This window comes from Macrotis lagotis, chromosome 3 (genome assembly GCF_037893015.1).
Source record: "Macrotis lagotis isolate mMagLag1 chromosome 3, bilby.v1.9.chrom.fasta, whole genome shotgun sequence".
In the NCBI taxonomy this organism is placed as follows: Eukaryota; Metazoa; Chordata; class Mammalia; order Peramelemorphia; family Peramelidae; genus Macrotis; species Macrotis lagotis.
Genome location: NC_133660.1, coordinates 75528066 through 75552236, shown reverse-complemented (window position 1 = coordinate 75552236; position 24171 = coordinate 75528066). Strand labels below are relative to the sequence as shown.

The 24171-nt window shown below is 31.9% G+C and overlaps 1 protein-coding gene and 1 pseudogene across 1 annotated transcript in view; one reads left to right on the top strand and one right to left on the bottom strand.

Moving 5' to 3' along the window:
- TENM3 (teneurin transmembrane protein 3) overlaps window positions 1–24171 on the top strand; it is a 3314517-nt gene that overhangs the window by 168820 nt on the left and 3121526 nt on the right. The gene's annotated exons all lie outside the window — the stretch shown is intronic.
- Window positions 21714–22597, bottom strand: LOC141519139 (large ribosomal subunit protein eL6-like; annotated as a pseudogene).

Sequence of the window (24171 nt, the reverse complement as noted above, 5' to 3'; positions counted from 1 at the left end):
AAGGAAGATCATAAAACAAATTATGAAGGATAACTTGTTAGGGGAGGAGTGATTACAAAGAAGAGAATGGTGTTTTGCATTAGAGCTTAAGGGCATTTGTCCTTAAGTGAAGATAGAAAAACTTCAGAGTGGGTCTAAAAATAATACCCAAGGGAAGTAATCTACGTCATTATTGGTTTAAAAATTTAAACATAATGACATCAATATGTGAGTGACCACAGAGTTTCAGTTATCTGTTGTGATTTATGTAATGAAGAATATACATTTCAACTATCTGAATAAAATAAGAATGTATGGAATGAAAATATCAAAGAAAGAAGCAGGTGCTAAAATGATTTTAGAAAAGTCAGAAATTGGTGGAAAACAACTTTGTAAGTTGGCAAAAGTACTTTCACTTTTCTCCCTTTATTTTTGGAAGACCTGAGCTCAAATTCACCCCAGACACGTTACTAGCTATATGACCCTGAACACACATACATACACACACATATATACATGTCCATACATACACACACATAAACATTTACATATGTGTGTATGTGTGTGTGTGTGTGTGTGTGTGTGTGTGTGTACAGAGAGAAAGAGATTAAATGTTTTTATATACATTTAATCTGTAAAATGAGCTGAAGAAAGAAATGGCATATCACTCCAGTATTTTTTGTCAAAAAAAGTCCAAATGTAGTCACAAAGAGTAAGATATAACTGAAGAAACTGATAGAGAGGCAGAAGAGTGTGATAGAAAAAGACTTTTATGAGCGTCTGAAAGTCCTTATATTTTCTAGCTGTGTAAACTTTAGCAAGTCAAAAACCTCTTCCTATTGTTTTGTGTAGTTATGGCAAAGAAGTAATTTTCAAAAATTTCAATGTATCTCTAATATTTGTTGCATGTTATATTAAATAAGAAAGAACTTTTTTGGATTCATGTAAGCTAGAGGAGAGAATGTGCATCACTTTCTATTTAAAGCTGTTAATAGAACCTCTTATGTATGGTTATATATTACTTGTTTATTTATGTCAAAGATATTTTGTTCATCCAGTCTAATTCAAATAAAATAATTGTTACAAATGTGGGAATAGGTAAATAAAAAAAGTAAAATTTTATAGTCTGACCTATTCCTTTGTGACATATATGTGTGTGTGTGTGTGTGTGTGTGTGTGTGTATATATATATATATATATATATATATATATATATATATATATATATTTGCTTGAAACATTTTAACTTCTTTGAACTATTTCTCTTTATATTAAAAATTTTATATAGAATGAGATTCAGAGGTCTCTGGAATATATGACAAAATGTTAATTGAATTGCACATAATGGAAAGGGACACCTGGAAGGATTATAAAATGTATTCATAAAGGGAGTAACATTTTCCAGAGAGATCATCAAATTTTCCAAATAACCAACTATTACATAATGTCTGCTCTCATCTCAGGTTTGGAAAATTTCTCATTAATTAATATAGACTGAATTGAGTAGTACATTTTCTTTGCTATATGTGTAATGTCTGTGATGGAGACAGGTATGAAGCCAGTATGTAGCATTTTCTCAAACACATTTAGCTTTTGTAATATAATTGGATCATTGAGACTATTAAGGGAATATAGAATGTCTTAATTCTGTATTAAGGCAGATGAGAATTACTTTCTAATCAGACTTTAGACTCTTTGCTTTATTGAAATCTCAGTACCACTCTTTGTTTTTTTCTTTCTTTCTTTTTTTAAATGCTGTCTCATGTAGTAAATCCCATTTCCATTATCTTGGGATCATAAACCTAGAGCTATACAAGACCTCAAAGGCCATCTAGGCAACTGAGGTCCAGGAAGTTAAATGATTTGCCTAAGGTGACAACTAAATGCTTTTTAATATTTAACTGTATTCTCATGCAACTTCCTGTTGAATTTCACACTTTATTCTCAGTGTTGGAAACCATAGTATTTTTATATACTATGCCCTATGTCCATATGTCCAGGATATAATGAGTTCCTTTTTTTAGATTTTATGCATAGTTTTGTATTAGGTCTAAGAAGTAGTTTAAATTTAAGTAGTTAAAGAAGTAGTTAAATTTAAAATGTGCTATAGTTTATATGTGTATTTGTATAATTAGTTCAGAATTGTGATTTCATCAGTGTAAGACAATTCCTATATTAAAAACTGCCTCCACCAATTAAGCCTGGTATTTCGTCCATATACTATAGTTATCATCATCATCATGCCTCCCTCTTCATTCTGAGCAATTTTAATCTATATTTTTTCCCATAAACCTGCTTTAGATCTGCAAAAATAATTTTGGATGATATCTAATTTTAAAACCAATTTTCTCAATAAAGTTAAAATAAATTCATTAAGAAATATGTGTGTACATATGCATACACATACTAATATTCAGACAGAAATGTAGTTATTGACTCTGAGAAATTAAGTGACTTTTCTTTTGTTGCATGAGTTCTATGTCTGAGACCAGATTTGAAGCCCTCTTCAGCACTTTAATAAGATCAAGTTAATTCAGTGGATAGGTTCAGAGCTTGGAATCAAGAAAGCTAAATTTCCACTTCTTCCTCAGTTATTTCCTAGCAGTACATCTCTAAGATAATTGCTCTCATGGGGTTAATGTGAAGATCAAATTATATAGAACATATAAATTTTATAAATTTCATATAACCAAATCCATTCTAGCAATTATGGCTATATGTGAATTGTGTTACTTCTAGAAATATATATATATATATATATATATATATATATATATATATATATATATATATATATAACTAATACATGTAGTGTAAATTTCATAATTATTGATCTTTTTTATGTTAAGGAAAGAATTTGACAGTATATATCTTTTGGATTCATTCTGCTACTAATAATTAATAATATTTATTATATGAATCTTTTGGTGAAAGATTACAATGCAAAAGTAACTAAAGAATTAAGTTGGGACTCAGATAAAATATACAAAAGTATAAAAACTTCAGATGTGGATAATTGTTTCTTAAGGTGTTCATAAATTCCATTATAGAATATATTTGGTTTAAATAAAAGATTACTACTTCATACTACTACATACATAAACTAGAATAGTCATTTGTGGGAGAAAATTGATCATTGATATATAGGTATAGATTAGATATATAGATATAGATATAGAGATAGAGATAGAGATGATATAGATATAGATAGATATAGATATGGATGATATAGATAGATATAGATATAGACATAGATATAGACATAGACACAGACATAGACATAGATATAGATATAGATATAGATATAGATATAGATATTAGATATATAGTCACACAGTTATGAATTTCACTATTTCTTTACTGTTGGGAGGGCTATTTTTGAGATATGAGTATAACTGTTGGAGAGAGAACTGGCATATTATAGAGAAAGCATTCTTCTGTTTATGATGTTGAAAACCACTGCATGGTTCATTCAAGTGGCCTGTCCCAGTTTTTATGTAATAAGTTAACAATTTTTATAGGACCCACAATTTCAAAATGTTAAATTTACTGTAACTATTAAATATTTATGGATTCTAATTGGCCACAAAATTGTTAATCTAAGGCCAATTGCAATGGCACTACATAGAAAGAAGTATAGCACTTAAGCCTACACATTTCATAATTCACTTAATAGTGTGCATTTTGTTCAATAATAATTTTTAAATGCCACTTTCATATTATTTGTCTTTGAATGGAGAAATTGCTACCATTTGTGAATAAAAATTCATGCTATAAATTAAGGAATGTCTTTTCAGCAGAGAGTAGGGATATAGAGAACCCCTATAAAAAGAAGTTTCTGTGTGTACAGCTTGGTGCTTTCACTGCTATTTATATTCTTAAGAGAGAATTGCCAAGAGCAAGATTGTCCAAAATGTAGCCCGCAGTAGGATTTTATACGATGGCTGTGGGTTTACTAAATGCTTTAGTAAACGAAGCTGAGCTTTTGCAGAGCTCTCCCTAAAATGTTGTCTGTTGTTTCAATAAAAACTTTTAAAGGACAGGTTGGAAAGCTCTGGTCTGGAGCATTGGTAAGTTAAATGATTTTTCTAGGATCACATAGTCGGTATGTGTCAAAGACTCTTGAGTATCTGGACTTTTGGCTACCTCGGTATCCACTTGAGTGGTTTTCAGTTGTGTTCAAGTCTTTGTGACCCCCATTTTTTTGCAAAAATACTGCAATTATTTGTGCATAGCTGTTTTCATATTCTCTTCCTCATTAGGAAGCTCATGTGAGTTTCATAAGACAAAGTATTATCTTTTATTCTTTATTTTATTTTTTTAATCTCCAGGGTTAGCTTTAGTTGGGGTCAATGGGAATTGCACCTTAATTGCTCATGGATTAATTGCTTATATTAGTTTAAATATATAATTTCTTCTAGAATACATAAGGGCACTGTTTTCCAATATAAAATACTCTCATATACATCATAGACACATAATTAATATACACATTTTTTTCACAAAATAAATGTATTATCTGAAAACCATTCTCTCATACTTCCAATGCCTTGCTTTTCCTACTGCTTATGTGGAATGATAGCTGACATTTTAGAGTGAAAAAGAGAAAGAATTAACTATACAGGACCAGCTTCTTAGTTCTTTGGCACATTTGAAAACTCAACCATCAATCTGATATAATTGATGCTTTAAAAATTCATCTAAAAAACTATACACACCCTTCTTTAAGACTTCTCCAAGGAGATTTTCACAGTTCCATAAATCAGATATTCTAAATGTCAGAAGCTCTATGAGAACCTAATCTATACCAATTGCCTTATTTCTCCATTCCTTAAAATGAAATATACTTTATTAGATTGCTGCTATATAATGTGTGAAGTCCCTAAATTGTGTGTACATAACCATATACACTAACACACATACTGTAAAGATCAGATACGGAACATTGCCATTAAATAATGAATCCTTTTTCTAATTCAGTAAAAACATGATATTTTTATTTCACTTTTCATAAGAGGATGGTTCAAATACTCCTTTTGTTTTGAAAGTTTTTAATGTATTTGATTAGAAATCATTCCTGAGAGCATGTATGTAAGATTAGGATATATATGTTCTATTTTAAGAAATTTTTAATTATAGGGTAAAGAGAAATAATTGTTGGTTTCAATTCTCCATGTATCACACGCAAATCTAGGAATTAGACAATGTTGATAATTTGTCCATTATATTTAATGACATAATTAAGATGTTCATGAGAGGTGTCATGGAGCTATAGATTCAAAGGCTTCTCTTCCTTCCAGTTTGAAATATAATTTCATAATTAGATATATATTATATTCCTTTTTGAACAATAGTTCCACTGGTGTTTCTAAAACATTTCTTGCCCCTGTATCTTTTATGGCTAAATAGAAATCTTACTCTCTACTCTTTTCCTCCTATTAGTTGGCAAAATTATTTATTATTTCTAGTTATCTGTAGTAACATGTGTGATATGAGAATACAAAATAACATTAATATTAAACTCAGTAAATAGAAATATGCTGATAAGTAGTGTAATTGATTTAAAAGATAACCTGCTGTTTTCTAGTAACTATACCACTTCTCTCAATAATTAGTAAAGCAAATTAATTTTTTTCTTGTATTTGTCATATACCAGTGCTTGATTTTTTAGATAGGATGCTTTATGGAGAGGGAAAGATTTTTATTCTTTACCTGTAGAACTAACTGTTCTTTTGAAACAGTAATACAAAGGAATAAAATGTAAACTGTTAGTATTAATAATTAACCTGATGTGCTTAAAGAATGAAGAATTCGTGCCTGTGCTAATTGAAAACATTTATAGAACCAACAGTAAAAAGGAAATTTTATTTTCTTTGTTAATTCAAAAGATATGTTTTGAACAAATTGCCCCTTTTCTAGAAACTCAAGTTTCCTTTTCTCCTCAAACTGTGGTTATGACAATTTGACCTATTATTACAGAGGTTGATTATGAAGTCCCAAATGCAATGTTAAAATTTCCCTGTGGGATCAAATTACAGGAGCTACTACATGTTAGGGGGGTGGACATTTGTTCAAATGTATTTGACTCTGGTCTTTTTTAAAAAGAAAAAAAATAAAAACCATGACATAGAAAAGTCTTTAAAAATAATTTAACTATTAAAGTACTTTTTTATTATGAAAACTTTTCTCTTCAAAATTACCTTTCCAATGAAATTGTTTAGCACTATTTATTTCCTTTTTTACTTTCCCATTTCAAAATTGAATTTAAAGCAGAATGAAAGGAATTCTTTAAGTTTATCTTGCTTGTTTCCCAAAATTTAGTAATGTTAGTGCCAGAGTAAAAATATGGAGCAATGAAATGATACATTTTAGTGAGGCAATCAAAATATGATACACAATATGGCATTATTGATAGCTTGCAAATTTTGTTTTTTCCTTTGATTAAACAAAATATTTTTCAGTCCATTGATATATTTTGTGAGTACCTAATGTACATCATGTTTGCTAGATGGAGTCTAGTGTTAGATTGATAGTCCATTAGCAATTTTAACTCCCAGTTGAGTTGACCTTCTCTAACTGCTTGGATTGCACTTGTATGGTTCATATCATAACATCAGCAGAATCCCTTGACTGAAAAACTGCCTCCAGTTTAGTTGAGGTCATCTATGATCTGCCTATGCTTACTTTTTTTTTATCATATATAGAATATTTTCAAAACAAAATCAATATAAACAACAAAATAACCTAATATGAATTTGCTGCAGATTTGTAATATTTGTTTAAATGTGTTTTTTGCTGTTTAACATCATCAGTTCAAAGTAATTTTACATAATTTTTATCAGTAGTTTATTTGAAGGAAAATTAATATATTTTTAAAAAATATTATGTCATTTAACTCTTCATTTTACTCTTTCCACCAAAAATACAAAAACAAAGAAACTTTATCACTTTGATCAAGTTCTTTGATTTAACCAGTACAGAGAGATGCTCATGTAGCATTCCTGGACCAAAATATATTAGAATTCTTAAGATCTTAGAGATTTTCCAGGGGATATCAAGAGATTAGATGAATTTCCTTTGTCACTGAGTTAGAATAAATGAGACGAGATTTGAATGCAGATCTTCTAAACTTGCTACATAAAATGAAGGTTATTTTTTGTTTAGTAATTTTGAATATTAAGATAAAATCATCATATTATATATGAATAATGTATAAATATCATGTTTTAATTCACTATTTCAAAAATAACAGTTTAGTTTTGCAAATTGCCAGGAAAATATGTTAGCATTTGTTCCAGATTCAAAACAGAAAGTGTTGATTTCAGTTACTTACCTGAATAATTTCATATTTTTTAAAGAGTAAAATAGATAGAATTATTCTTGTCCCAAAACCAAATGAGATTCTGTCATTATGGATGAAGATAAATGTTCTACCTTGTTTGAAGGGGAGGGTTGAGTTAGTGAGAGCAGATGAGTTCAGTTCCCTTTAGGTCTTCTTGGTTTCTGCTATGTATTATGGAGTTTCTGAGTTCCAGCTTTGAAAGGGACTATAGAAGATGCCAATCTCATAACAAATTGCTGATAGAAAATAATTTGGAAAAGCATGAAAGAAACTAGCTGTCTTTAGGGACTTTCCCTTTAGGTGGCATCTAGGGCTCCCTTTGTTGGTCGAACCAACTTGTCTCATTCCCAGCAACTCTGCCCCACCTGTCATGCAGGGCAGGACATTTTTTCTTACCCAAAAAGGAGTGAGTCCCATACCTATGGGCTTTAGGGAAAGCAATTAGAGAAAGAACTCATGTAGTTCTAGATATAGAAATAGATATAAACATGTATGTACATGCACGCATACATGTATATATGCATTATGTATATGCTAGATGGCTCACCAAATAGAGTGCCAAGGAAAAGTTGAGTTCAAATCTACATACTAGCTATGCAACTTTGGGCAAGTTACTTTACCTCGGCTTGTCATTAATTAACTGAAGAAACTATGGTCAACCATTCTTGTAAAACTCCATGGACAATGTTAGCATGAAGAATCAGATATGACTGAACAACAACAATGTATGTATATAATTTATATATATGCATATAGTTATACACAATCATGCATAGTGTGAATATGTGTGTGTCTATATATATATATTCATATAAACACACACACATGTGTGTATCTCTCTCTCTCTCTCTCTCTCTCTCTCTCTATATATATATATATATATATATATATATATACATAATTTAAAGATCTTGATATGATCCTCTAATATTTTCAAAGCAAATTCCAGGGATTTTTTCTTCTAAAAAGATTTTACTTAAATTGTATACACTTTACACTATGCCTACTGGAAGCTGCTGTGGAAATAGGAGCTAGACTAAAATATTAAATGAGAACTTTGCACATATAATACACATTCTTACACATAGCACACATCAAATATTACACACAGTATTGGGGTTGAGGATAGAAGTTCAAAATGAAAAAAATATCCATGTATATGACATTTTTATATGGAAGATCTTAAATAACACATTTATTATAAATATCTGACGCAAAAATCTATTTTAAAAAGAAAATATTCACTACGAAACAACTGCTTGAGAAAGACTCTGATAATGGGGCAAAATAAAATATTATTAGTTAATAAGCAAAACACAATCCTTTTATAAAGATTTTATTAGACATTTTACATTTCGAACAGTATAATTCTCCATCTCTCTCTGTTTCTCTTTCTGTATCTCTCTATATATCATATATTGATATAAACTTGTAAATTCTAATGTGATAAATATTGTCTTCTAGATAGTGAAAATAATTTCATCATGCTTTATTAGATTAACTTCAGAATTATTTTTTCCATGTTGCACATATATTTAAAGTGGTTCATTGCTGAAATACATAATTATAATCCTAAATAAAGCTATTAAGTCAGAACAATGCTTTGATGTATTTCCTCCATCCTCAACTATATTCTGTAAAGTTGAAGTACACCTCTATTTAATAACTGCTTCATCTTTTGCCAGCTTCTTTAACGCATAGATACATCAATATGTTTCTCCATTTCCAGCTTCACAGGAAAAAAAAAATGTATCTTCTGTATTTGCACAGATGAGAACAGCCTTCATTTGTCACCACTTTAAGTAAAAGTGTCCCATATAAACCTTCAAAGAACTTCATTTTTCAACATTATAACATCCTACCCTTTGGATTTCATGGTGGAGAAGAGATTGCAATTTTTTAAAAAATAATCCTTCTAATTATTTATAGAAAATAAAATAACCACCATGGCCAGATTCCCAGATACTTGAATGGATAGCTAAAATTTACATTTGTCTGTTAGAAACAAAAATCCTAACATGCTTTTCAAAGTCTGATATTTTGTCATAAACAAGCCAGACCTGGGTTGTTTCTACTACTCAGTAGGCAAGGCTCCACTATAATGATGCTCCAGTGAGTTACCAGGAATAAAATTTTTGTTGGAGGTACCCCACAGAATAATAGAAAAATCCCTTTCAATATCGATAGGAAATGAGATGAGAGGATTTGGGGAAAGGAAGATAGTGAAACATGGTATCCATCCACCACTATTCTCTTTTCTTTTTAATGGCTAAAATTCTGGTTGAGTTCAAAGAATAAACATCTATTGTTTTCTAGGATAACATAGCCCATATGACAGCATTTAAATCTCCAAATTTATGAATGAAGTAATGAAGGACTAACAGTACTGGGGAAAACTACCAGGTCTTTGAATTATAAGGTGTGGTGACATCAATAAACTATTTCTCAATACCTCATTTAGAGCTATGGGTATTTTTAATCCCCATTACATATTTTGGAAAGTTGAAGTTAATTTACCTCATTTCATTGATATATACTGTTTACTCAGAAACTTCCAAACAACTTACTATTTGTTAGAACAACTCTGAGAACCTGTCTGCATCCTATCTTTAACAAATAAAATCTAATCTCTGAAAGGCCAGGACCTTGGTCTTCCCCTTAGATGTCTGAAATTTTCAAATAGTAAGTATAAATAAATCAGCATTCACATGGAACCCTAACCTCATCTGGATATTGCCTTAAATAATATAATAACTCATCTTTGCATGCCTGCACATATTATCTATGGCTTTCTTAATTTCCTCCATAGAGGTCCATTCAATAAGCTGGAATCACTTCTTGTCTTCTCTCTGTTGACGCTCAGAGAATATCAGTGAAACACTTGCCCCTTGACTTGAGAAAAAGAATTTTGTGTATGATAGAAATATAAAGCTTAGTATGATAAATGATCTTAAAGCTAGATTATCAGCTCTAATACCTTCAATTTACAAATGAGGAAACTGGGGTTTTGAGGTTACTCTATTGACTAAGATCACACATCTGGAAGATATCAGAGTTGAGCTGACATTGGAACTCAGATCTACAGACTCTAAACTCAGTATTCTTTTATTGTTAAAGGTGGCATAAACATACATATAAATATATACACACATTGATTTAATAACAATTTACTGAAAGAAATATAATGTAAACATTTTATTCTATAGTGTTTATCTCCACAGTACTTAGCACAGTGGGTGTTTGTTTTTCTAGCATCAGTTCAATTCTGTTCAGGGGTAGCAAAGTGGTGCAGTAGATAGAACACTAGATCTCAGATTAGAAGGACTCAAGTTAAAATCCAGTCTCAGATGTGGTGACGTTAGGCAAGTTATTTACCTCTGTTAGTCCCATTTTTGTTATTCATAAAATGTACTTGAGAAGAAATGACAAATTACTCTAGTATGTTTGGCAAGAAAACCCTGAGTGGTCAAAAAGAGTTGAATATGAATGAAAAAACTAAATAACAGCAACAGTTCTGTACAAAAGATTTTGAATTAATCTGTATTGGAAAAATATTTATTAACCTTACTATAGAGATCACATTTAAGATTGATGCTTCAAATTGACTAAATCGATGCCCACTCTTCATGAAGATATTTCCTTATTCATTTCTTACAAGAAATGTTTATTTCTTTGTAATTTATTTATCTTTCCTTTTTCTCTCCCACCTCCAGCCCCTCACTTTTTTCTTGACCTTAATAGAAATCCCATAGAATTCATTTTTAGGACTATTAAGCTTTATTGGGAAATTCAAGACTCAGGAGAAGAATGAAAATGATGAATGTAGACTATGCCATTCATTTATTATTGTCTATAGTCAACCTAAGTAAGTTTTAATATTCTGAGATTAGAGCATAACATTTACAGCTTTTTGTAGTTAACTTTAAATTCATTTGGATTTTTTCTTCTGCAAATGATATTAGTGGTTGAATCTCATTTTATGAAAATGCTGTCTCAGTCAATTAAAAGTACAACTGACTAAAATTGACCTTTTAAATATAACTTTAAGAGTTGTGAAATGGAAATAAACTTTGAGTCAATTGTTGAAATATTATTGTAATAATAATAATAATAATAATGATAATAATAATAATAATAATAATGATCTCCTATTTACCTTGCCTTTGTTTTGGTTCTTCTGCAACAAGGATCTGTCTTCTATGTGATTACACATGTTTAGACTCCCAAAGATAATCATACCAAGCAACAATTTAATTTGATGCAATAAGAATTTAGTTCACTGAACTTCATGATATAAGGTTCCTTTAATGGGTTAAGTTCTCTCACAATATCAGATCAAGAAAATCTGGTGGTCCATGAATCAATATTTCTCTTAAGATTGAAATATTTTTCCTTTCTAATAGGAGATCTCTCCCTAAATACTTTGATCTGTCTTTATGGAATATATTCATGTGTAATTTAATTATATGAAAACTACTTCACAATAATGATGGGTTTCTTCAGTTTTTCTTATGACATAATGATCTGTACCTTGTCTCTAATATTATCATTTGTAGACTTTTATTAAGGTTTTGTCTGGACCCATGAGTTTAATTCAATACAATCAGTAAAAATATGATACTATGACTCAGGAAAGAAGCAAATTTTACTCTGTTAATCTTTTACTCCCTGAAAACAAATAGATGAGACAGACAATAAGAATCCCATCTTCAATAAATGAGGCATTCAGATTTAGATTCCTAAAAGACAGTAATGTCCACCATTGTCAAATGTCCACCGAAGGTAGCAGTAATGAAATTGATTTATTTTACCAACGTGTCTCCTATAGGGAGGAAAATAATCATTCAACTGTAAGATATGTGGAAATCTAAAATTTAATTAAAAGTCAAACTCACCACTGTTTTTCTTAAATTGAAAAGAAGAGAATTGGCCATTACCTTCCAATTAAATGTTGTGATGTGGACAAATCATCCAAATGCAGATTTAGATGCAATTTTTTTTTTGCTAAAACGCTAGACAAAACATTCTGACTTGAATGTTTAAATGGAAGGAAGAACAGTAATTAAATCTGTTATCCTCCAGAGAAAGTTAAGAGGTATGATGTGCATAATCCTTTTATTGTACACAGAAGAAAGAAACATGGGCTTAAAAGAGATTAAAAAGAAGGCAATGAATAAATCAAATTACCTAAGGTATCAGACATTGTACTAAACTGGGAAGCTATGGGGGGGGGAACTTGGATTCCTTGAAACTCCTTAAATACAAATTGCATTAAATAAAGTATATTTTTCCAAAAGACCTTTAATTCCCTGTATTTTAATATATATTTTAACATACATCTATTCCTGCTCTGTCTTCAAGTGGTTTATAAGATAATAGATTTTAAATTATCAGGGATATTTATAGTCATATAGTTCAACACCATAATTTGGAAATGAAAAAGCAGAATCTCTAATTGATTTCTAACTAGTAGATTATGAGTTTTACTTTAACTAGTAGAATCAGTATTTGAATCCATATTCTCCAAATTCAGTTCAAGCTAGATTCTCAAACTTCAGAAACAGTGATCTTTTCATTCTTTCTGTTACAGCATCATGCAGTAACATTTTCTTGTAACACTTACTATCCTTTAGCTTATTCTTTTGGATTTCATTACTATAATATCATCTAAAAAAATGTTGATGTCTCTCCCTGAAGAAAAAAAGAAATCATGTTGGTGAATGTCTAAGGCAAAATGCAATGAACAACTTTCTAGAATGTCCTCTTCCTCTTTGTTCTTAGAATCTTCACTTATTTCTAGAAACAGGATGGGAACTATATATAGAAATGAAAGAGGAAGAAGAGGCCAAAAGAGAAGAAAAAGAGAAGTTAGTACAATCTAGATAAAGATCTATTAGTTTAAAAGCATACCAAAGATTAATTCTCTATTCTTTCTCTGTTCTCGGAAGCTACAATTGAGAGCCAAAATTTAGATAATTTGGAAAAAAAAATAGATGTAACTCATTAAGAAATAGTAATGAGAGGGAGAAATAAATAAATAAAAATATTTCTAAAACAAAATATTAAGGTTTTATTTATTTATTTATTGAGATTATTTAAGTTTTACTTTCACCATACAATTAGGAACATGTTGCTCAAAGGAAATCAGTTAACCCTTAGATAAAAAAGTAAAATATATTTAAGGAAAGCCATAATTTTCTTATTTTAGATAAACAATAGAGTATTCAAGTGAATAAAAACACACATTTTCCCCAATAACTTGCCATCATAGATCCCCATAGAGCATGTAAGATCAATTGTCACTAAAGTTCTAAAGATGTAATTGTAATTCTAGTTCATATTCATATAGAACTTTCAACTTTCCATAGCACTTTAAAGTTATACTTTTAAGTTCATCTCCACAACAACACAGTGAAGTTGGTAGTCTTTGTTGTATTAGTAGTAGTAGTCGTTGTTTTTGCTATTGTTGTTATTATTATTGGGCAGCTAGGAGGTGCTTAATAGAGCACCAGCTCTGTAGTCAGGGGGACCTGAGTACAAATTTGACCTCAGACATTTGAGACTTACTGTGTGACTTTGGGCGAATCACTTAACCCTGATTGCCTCTCATCCAGGTCCATTTCTAGTCATCCTGATCCATATATGACTGCTGGATCCAGATGACTCTGAAAGAGAGAATGAGTGAGGCTGGTACTTTCCATGCTACCTCCCTCACTCAAATCCAGTTCACTTGTTTGTCATGGCATCACCTTCCTGTTATCACGATCTCCTTTGAGAACAAAAGACAAATATCAATCAATTATCATTATTATTACCATGTTTCAGAGGAATAAATAAGTCTCAAATAGATTGATTTATTGGCTAGGAAAAGGTAACACAACTGTTAGTGTCTGATGCTGGATTCAAATCCAGGTTTTCAAATATTATACATGTGAAGAGAAGGTATGGAAGAAGAGTAAAGCATAACAAATATGTATCCATCAAAGTGTTTACTATATAGAAAATATATTGTTCAAGAGAATGTTTTGTGATTTTTGCTAACATTGCACATTCCATAGTATGACGTGGACAGGAATTGTTTGTTTATTTAAAACTCCTTAAGTCAGAAAGTCTGGGTTCTTACTCTTACAATTTGCATAAAACTTTGTGAGGAGCAATGTGGCATAAAAAGAATGAAAAGTAAGGAAAAACAGAAAGAGAGAGAGTGAGAAAAAGAGAGAGGATAAAGGAAGGAAGAGAAAGAGAAATAGAGGAACAGAAAAAAATTAAAAAAATAGAAAGGAAAAAAGAAAGGAAGGAAGAGAAAAAACAAAGGGAAAATATGTATTGCTTTATATATATATGTATATGTATATATGGATAGAAAAATGACTTTAGAATTAAGATGATCTGTGTTCAAGGCTGTGCCTGACATATACCAGCTGTTTGATATTGGGAAAGTCACCTTTCAATAGCCCAAATGATTTTCTAGGACTGTGTGAAAAGCAGATATATGTATGCACTGGCAGATGGATTTTTCCATACTGAGAATTTCTCCTATGAATGAAATTAAAGCTTCAAATCATTTAAATTTTATAAATATCTTTCCTATGAAAGATCACTAGTCCCATTTCACAGATGAGGCCCTTGAAGCCCTTATTTTGACTCACCTAGGCCCAAACAGTGGGGACCAGAGAATGAGATCCAGATTTTCTTACTCTAATACTTAATTTCTTTCCTGCTGCCTCTCATGGATTCTTATGTCTTAGTTTTCTTCTTCTGGAAAATAAAAAGATTAGAGAAAATGAAGCTTAATTTTCTCTATGCCAAATAATTCTTTGATTTGATGATGCTAATTTTAATGGAAATACATTCTCCCAAAGATGCCCAGAACTGGGATCTCCCTTCATACTTTTGTCCATCTATACCATTATTACATTTACTGATAATCATCTTCTGAATATATTAATTTTTATTTATATGAAATAATGGATGAAAAAATTCTTAGTATTGTTATCAAAAGTAAAAACATCAACAGAGAAAAATAACTTCAGATATTCAATCTGCATTTAAAATAATTGAATACAAGTACAGTGGAAGGCAACTTGTGCAACAGATTTCTTGGAAGAAGCCTGCTTTCCCTTCAAACCTGCATTTTAAGTACTTGTTGTGGAAACTAAAATTATGAACATATGAATAAGCTGTCTATGTTCACCTGAACATCCTTCAATGGTTACTTTACCATCCAAAAAACTCTTTGGCATCCAATGTCTTCCAGAGCTTAATTGTCATTCTCCTTCTTTTACTCTATGAGCTATGATCTTAGGTCAAGTATTTCTTCACCTAGGCTTTTCTTTTTTTAATCCTTTTGCTCTGGTTATGGAAATTGTTATATATTGGTTAAATTTCTTTGTAATATTAGTCTATGTCCTTCATATTAATTGTCTAATTTTCAGTCATCCAAATTTCTTATCAGAAGCTCATTTAAATGCATGAAGATGTTATGTGATATTTCTATCACTTTTTTCTTTTTTTTCAAGTTTTATATTAATTTTGATCTTTGTTCTAACAAATTAAGGTTGTGATTGTATAGAGACAGTTACTTCAGGAACAACTCCTACATCATATATGAGTCACTTCCTGCTTATTCATTTATAATAAATTTCATTTCTTGATTTTGTTCAGTGTTTGCCATGTCCAATTCTATCTTTTAATTTTCTGAAAGTAAATATTTATAATAGGCAGCATTCTTTTGTTTAAAAAAATTCATTTGGCATCTTTCATTTCTTTTGCCTGATTCATATTTTTCAATATTTTTTGTCATTCTCACCTATTCCCAACATTTAAATGAAGTCACTAATTTGATGTATGTATTAATATAATTTGAAAAGTGTTATTGAATGCTTTGTAGAATTTTTTTCACCCTTTCATTCTTTGAAAAACAGGATAGTGAATAAGCCAATTATTTTAATGACATTTAAAAATGGTTATTAAAAATGAGGCAATAAAGAATGACCAAATGTTCCATAAAATGTTTTCTGTTACTATTGGACAAGTAATGAAACTGATTTTGCCAAATATGTTTGCTTCTCCAGGGGGGTAAACAACAATGATAACTTTGAATCTTTCATCCTTTTGGTTCCTATTATGCTTATATACATGTATTTAATTTATGTTTTCCAAGTGAATACATAAAGATGCATACAATGATATACACCTCTTCCAGTACCGTACCCTCCTGTCATTGACCATTGGTCCTTTCATTAATCATTGGATGCATCTTATAATTTAGAGTACCAAAAACCAAATAGACTTTCTGATCCTTGGCATCTGAATTTTTTTTCTCTATCTTGGCCACTGTCACTGAAGATAGATCTGAAGGTCATTATATACTTTGATTTGTTTTTATTTCCTGTAATTTTTCTTGACTTTTCCTCAAATATGAAACTTTATCTCTCATTGCTTGTCATTGCATTGTCTTTCCTCCATGTCTAGAATGAATTTCTTACTCAATTCTACCCCTAAAATCTTTCAAATCTTAGCCCATACAAGAATTCCACATGATACCTTTCCTGTTTTTGTCACCTGCTACTCATGTCCAACATAAATTTCCATATTTTCCTATATGATTTTATATGTGCTAATAGTAAATCTTGCGTTTTTTTCCTTAAAGGAAGGAATTATTTCCTTTTTAATCCTCAGAATCTAGTCAGTGATTCACAAATAGGAGTCCCTAAATAGGATAAGATTGAATAACTACTCTAATCAAAGAATTTATTACCAAGTGCTTAATCTTTGGATAGAAAAGCTTCAATTTAGGCTGATCTTCAAAAAAACTTTTATAAGAACTTATAAACTCATAAAATATTAGCAGAATTCATATGTTGCTGCAATCACCTTTGAAGATTCCATGTCATGAAAAGACATCAGACTAGCAATTGTAGAAGGTTGGATATAATAATCACAAAATAGTTACCAAAATATTGCTTGCCAAATATTGTTCTTGTGTCTATATAGCTCTAGGTTGTCTTGCACTTATAACTGAATTTCTCCTTATATAATCTTTTTCATCATATCCTGTGACTCTGATCCAGCTCATAGGAGAAGTAAAACAAAAAATAAAGAAAATTTTGCTTGGCAGGATGGTTTAATTTTCCCAGAAAAAAAACTAAATACTAGTCATGTGAATAAAACACTGAACTTGGAATAGGGGAGACCTGAGATCAAAGAAAGCCTGTTTTAACCACTAGTTTTGTAACTCTAAACAAATCACTCACTCTTTCTAAAACAATGTTTTCTTAGTGGTAAAATGTAGAAAATAAGAGAACCTGCCCTCAGGTCTATTTCAAAGTTCAACTATAAGTTAACATATTATTGCTATTTAATTAATCTGAACCACTTAGCCTATTTATTGGAACACAAAGCTTTGAGAATTTTGTCATAATGAGGTCTTGTTCTAGTATTTCATGCTCTTTTAGTTTTATATAGAAAAAATAATTCTTTTAGTGGAACTCATAGATGCTTCCCATTTGTCAAAAGCAAAAGAATATGATTAACTGAAGTGCAACTGATCCCTACTAGGTCCAAAGGAAGAAAAATGAAAATATTAGTATCATTGTATCAAAAGTCCTTTTTACCAATATTATAAGCCAATGTGTGGACATTAAAAATGTACCAATACTTTTAGAATATTTATGTTCATATGTAGTAATTACTGTGCATGAAGAAAAGAATAAAATTAATCACATAAAGAAATTTATAAATAATAAACCTCTCAGGATTCATGCTTTTAAGATATAAATAGAATGAGTTACTTTTTCATTTTGATTTTACCAGAACATTTTCATTATTGCCATTAAGAGTTTTTTTGAAAGCAACTCTTCAAAAATACATAAAGACACCTGCATTTTTTTATTGGTATATTGTCATATCCTAGACAGAACTCATTTGACTTGACAAGACAGACAGAACTCAATAATTATTATTATTACTATTATATTATTCTCCTCCCTAAAATTGTCTTTTATTCCTAATTTTACTATTATTTTCCAGGGCACCACCATTTTCTCAGGCAGGCAGCTAGGTGGCACAGTGGATAGAGTACTGGCCTTGGATTCAGGAGGACAATCTTAGCTGTAAAAACAGAGAAAATAAGAGGCTGGTGACTTAGCATAGCCCTCACTCGGATCCAATTTACTTACTTGTCATGTCATCATCTCCATGATGTCATGGTCTTCTTCAAGAATGAAGGACAAAAGGGGTGGTTAGGTGGCACAGCAGATAGAGCACCGGCCCTGGAGTCAGGCATATCTGAGTTCAAATCCAGCCTCAGACACTTAATAATTACCTAGTTGTGTGGCTTTGGGCAAGCCACTTAACCGCATTGCCTTAAAAGCACACACACACAAAAGAATGAAGGACAAAAGATTATTATTTTCTCAGGCAGCCAGGCTCACAATTTTATCATTATTGTAAATTCCTAACCTCACATATCCAATCTGTTACCAAATTTTTTTTCATTTCCAGCTTTATATCTCTTAGATTTGTTCTTTTCGCTTTACTTAAACAACTCCAAAACTAGTTTAGGTTCTAATTACCTCTTGCTTAGAACAGATAGATTTCTGTTTGACCTTCCTTCCTTAAGTCTCTTACCATTCTAATCCATCCTCCACACAGATGTCATTGATTTTCCTAAAATTCATTATTCACATACTCATAAAAGTTCAGTAGATTCTTAAGAGTTGATCCCTTAGGATCAAAAATTAAGACTTCCTTTTGAGCATTGAAATTTCTTCCTAGCATGACCCCTTCCAACTTTTCAAGTATTTTTACACTTCATCCCCCCCCCACCCCATACATTCTCTAATTGAGCTAGACAAACTTGCTTTTCTTCACATACAATATTGTGACCTCAGAAACATTCTTTTCATGGCTGTTCCAATATCTGGAATATGCTCCCTTTCTTTGGTTCCTCCCCTCTTAATTTTTCCATCTTTTTTTTGAGACTTAGCTAACATTCTACATTGTATAGGAGGCTTTTCACCCCTGGCTACTAGGCGTCTTCCTCAAATAGAATATTTTCCATCTGTACTGAATATCTTTCATGTATCTAGTTAATCTCCTTCATTAAAATTTAAGCTTCCTTAGGACAAGGACTTTTTGCTCACCTTTACAAACTTAGAGATAATTTCCGTGCCTGATTTGATGCATTGTTATTGACTTTTTGAAATACTTGTATCTTTAGATTTAGGTACATTTAGGATACACTTAAATAATTGTTTCATGATTGTCACAGAGATTTTTAGTACAATTATCATTTATTGCCTTATACAATTATATCTTTTATTTCCCCCTGACTACCTATCTTGCCAGCTTTGGACTATTGAAAAAAGAATCCATGTTCTTCCCTTCTCTTTGATTGAGTTATCCTTTTACTAGGCAAAGTGATGTTAGCTTTTATGCTCTTCTCTTGGCTTCCAGCAGCTTTCCCAATAGACTTCTGCTGGAGCTCTGCCAGGAGTCCAAGATCCCTACAAGCATCAGATCAAACCATCACAACAGGGATTCTTCAAGGCAGGTCAAGTTAAAGAGTCTCCTCTGAAGACCCAGTCTACATTACACCAAAATTGCATTGTTCATTTAGTATTCTGTTTCAGGGGATTGTCACTAGTGGTAGAGCTGACTTCTAAGCCCATTCCTAGCATAGAAACAATTCTAGTGCTTTTTATATTGCATCTTGTACATTATACATCAGATTTCTTTTCTTACTAGCAAGCTCTGGCTCTTTTTCACTATCTGTGGTCACTTCAGATTAAGCTTGAATTTGATTATACTAACCTACTCTAAAAGGATTAGATTCATTTGACTCCCCATCCTGCTTCCAAATCCATTTTATAAATAAATAAATAAATAATTGGATGCGACTACATACAAGTTTAAATCTGGCTTGCCAGTGAAGACTGAACAATAATGAGAAGTGATTTCTTAAAACCCCAAGATGGATTTGAAATATAATGGAGATAGGGTCTAAAATCCCTGGAGTTTGCTACTCTATTTGTATTTTGAACAGTTTCTCTCAAATCAACAAGTTTTACATTTAAATATCCCAGACATACCAAATGCAAATCACATGAGAATACCCCAGTATCAGCAGAGCCAAAGACATGACTCTGGGTTGGCTCAGGCCCAGTCCAATTATAGTTCCAAGAGGAGAAAGGTAGCTTTTTTCACATTTTTCTGTGTAAGAACGTGAACCAATATATTTATGGAAAACATATTGAGGCATCTTTGTTATTTTGTACCAGCTGCATGCATTTCACTGTTACAAGATGGATCGCAGGAGCACAGGGCAGACATTTTAGAAAGCAGATTTCCATTACATAGCTCTTGAAAATAGAAGGGAGGAACTGCCATACAAATGTTTGTATCAAACAGAATATTAGGCCACATTCTCCCTGTTGAGAAAGTCATTTCTAAGAATAAGTTAGACTAAAATAACCATATTTTAGTCAGCCCATTCAGGATGAGGGAGGAAAGGTTTAGGACTTACCAAGTGGAGTGACAGCTAAACAGAAAAATGGGGAGAGTGGGGTGTGTGTGTGTGTGTGTGTGTGTGTGTGTGTGTGTGTGTGTGTGTATGTGTTCCCCAGAGAATGGATGAAAAGGGAAAAGGGAGTTTTGAGGTAGGTGAAGAAGAAAATAAATTCTTTCTTACCTTTGAATTTGGAATAATTCAATTATTTAATTCCATACATTTTTAAAATTCCTTCTTTGTGCAAATTGTATATTTGCAAAAGTAGAAAAAGATAAAAATAACAGCAAAAGCTCATGTCTCTTGCTTTCCACTTCATATAATAGTTAATAAGAGATAACACATATTTAGTACTTTAAGTAGAGCATAATACCTTAGATATTATCTTGTTTGTATATATATCTCCCAAGTTCCTGGTGGTTCAGACCCTGCAAACTGAAAACCAAATTACTAGCAAGCCCTGCACTCTTTAATTTATCATACTAACTTTTCTTTCTAACTGGAATCTAGGTGCTTAGCGATCTTACTTTGTATGCCTCACCCCTAGTCAGAGAAATACCCTCCTTGCTACCTGACTCATTCTTTAGATTCCTGTATTTTAACCACCTCCATTAAATTAGCTTCTAGCCTTCCTCCCCACTACTCCCCTCCTTCTCCCACTACTCTGATCTCTTAAGGATGCTTTCCTGGTAAAAAGGAAAATGAGACTTTGGTTCTACAGATTTTGGTTTAAGGGATTGTCTTATTTTTGCTTTCTTGAAGAAATCTGGAAAAATAGATATTCCAAGCAAATTTACTATGTTATAAGACATTAATTATTGCAACACCTTGGTTTCCTTTTCTGTAATATAACAGATTTTAGCTAGATGACCAGTGCTAAGATTATGACACTTTTTTTTTCTCTATTCCAAATATTTTAATAAGAGTTCTCTGCAAGGCAGTTTTAAACACCAATTTGTGAGGATAAACTCCATTGGAGAGAGAGAATACAGAACGCAGGTAACCGCGGAGCTGAGGAATTTTCTTGATTTTGGGCAGGAGCTGAGAGTCCACTGCTTTCTGATCAGCCTTGTGCTGCTCTGTAATCTCATATTTCTTTTTCTCTGTGTCAAAAATCTCTCCTTCTTGGTGTCTGGGTTTACGGAGCCTCTTCTTCTTAAAGTAAGCATCAGTAAGATGATTTGGAATTTTTACACCAGAAAGGTTAACCCTAGTAGAGGTGGCAATGACAAATTTCTGATGGGTCCTTCGTAGAGGAACCCGATTGATGGTCAGAGGTCCAGTCACCAGTAGCAAACCACTAGCCAGCTGCTTCAGGAAAACCACACGCTTGACCCAACTGTGTCTGGGGTGATGCTAGAGCGAAGTTTCCTCACATGCTGGATGAAGGGTTTTTTGCCATGACTTAGGAGTTTTCTGGGCACATCTTCAGTAGGGTAATACCTGGGCATTTTGCGAATCTTTACCACTCGGTTTCCTCCATTTTTATCATCACCAACTGGCTTTGAGATAGTAGCAGGCACCCTGTCTTTGGTCCGGGTTTTTGGTGCAGCATATTTCTGCTTGTACATGGCTCTGCGGGAATACATTGCAGACCTGGAATATCTGCCGATCCTTCGGGCCAAGACTGGGTTTCGACTGCAATGCTTTTGAGGTTTTTTCACCACCTTTTCAGCGCCATCTTCCTTTTTGGCCTTCCTTTCCTTTTTTTCCTTTCTGACCTCCTTTTTCTTTGGAGGCTTTGAGGGGTTTTTGTCCGCCATCTTGAGAGAAGGGGAAAGAGCTATGACACTTCTTAAGATTTTATTCTTCCATCTGACATTTTTGAAATGTATCAGATCTTTCAGACTGACACTAATTTGGTAAATAATGTTTCAGAATCAAAAAATACTGTATTTAATATTGAACAGAAATATATAAAAATTAGTTAACTCTTAGGAGGAGTATGTATTGACTTTCATCACTGACTAATCAAGCTCTTGGAAACCCCCTCCATCCCTTCCATCCCCGCCCCACACACACATAGGCTTTTTCAACCTAAATTTGATGAACTATTTAGGATCTATGTTTCATTTCTTTAAATCCAGATCTTAGCCCCTGTTAAGTGACTTAAAGCAAATCAAATGACACAAGAAATAACAAATTATATATGGCTAAAACAAAATGAAAATAAACAACATGTATTCAATACACTATAAACAAAGATTTGTCCCATGGATTCTCCATGTCATTGGTAGAAAGTGAAAATTCTTCCTTTTAAAATTTACTCCTTAATTCAAGGGCAGAAACCAGGCTTTCTCAGCCAAAGCTGTTCTCATGACTTCTGGTTTACTCTCTAAGAAGCCCACTTTATCTCAACTTTTTTCTACATCATCTTCTGCTGCTGCTCCTCTGTACCCCCAAAGCTGCTCCTTACTGATCCTCCACTAAACTACTGCCATCTGGTGGGCTTCTTCCTTAAAATGAGTTTTATCACTCCTTGTAAGACTGCCTTCCCAAAAATTGGCTCAAGACTAATCAGTACTTCAATATATTTTTTTTTCTCTCCCTCTCCTCTCACCACCAGAGCCATGGTCAGCTTCAATGATAAAGGGCCTTCAGGTCAGAGGGTCTTTTTTTGAGATTTTACTTTTTTGGTGGGAACTTTCCTATCCTCATTTAATGTTTAGGTTGGAATAAACAATTTATTTTTTTAATTACCATTGTTACCTTGATATGAAGCTCTAGGGGAATTCAAATTATCCTGCACATCAGTGAGTAGCCCTAGGTTGGGATAAAGCAAGTACCTTATACTTATGTTTAAGTATTCCTTTAAGCAGTTACATGCACAGATGGAAAGAATTTGCTTCAATGACAATAGAATTCAACAAGGTATTTATTTCTCTTTGTGTACTTCTGTATTTGAATGACCCATGATTTCATGTAGAGGTATACTCATAACCAATAACAGATCATAGCATATCTTTCATACCAATCACTTGACAGAAAACTCTTCTGGCTTCTCTAAATATACATAGGTAGTATAGAGGATAGAGCACAGGATCTGGAATAAGATTGGAAGAATTGAGTTGTTCAAATTCAGTCTCATAAATTTACTAGGTGTGTTACTTTGGACAAGTTACTTAACATCTGTTTGTCTCAGTTTCCTCATCTGTAAATGGGGATAATAATCATATATAACTCAAAGGGTTGTTGAGAGAATAAAATGAGATAAAAAATTTAAAGTATATAGCATGTAGTAAGTACTACATAAATGTTAATTATTATTGTTGTTGTTGTTTGCTGTTGTTATTAATTATCTGGGCAGCTGACAGAATCCTATAATACTGATTTTTCTTTC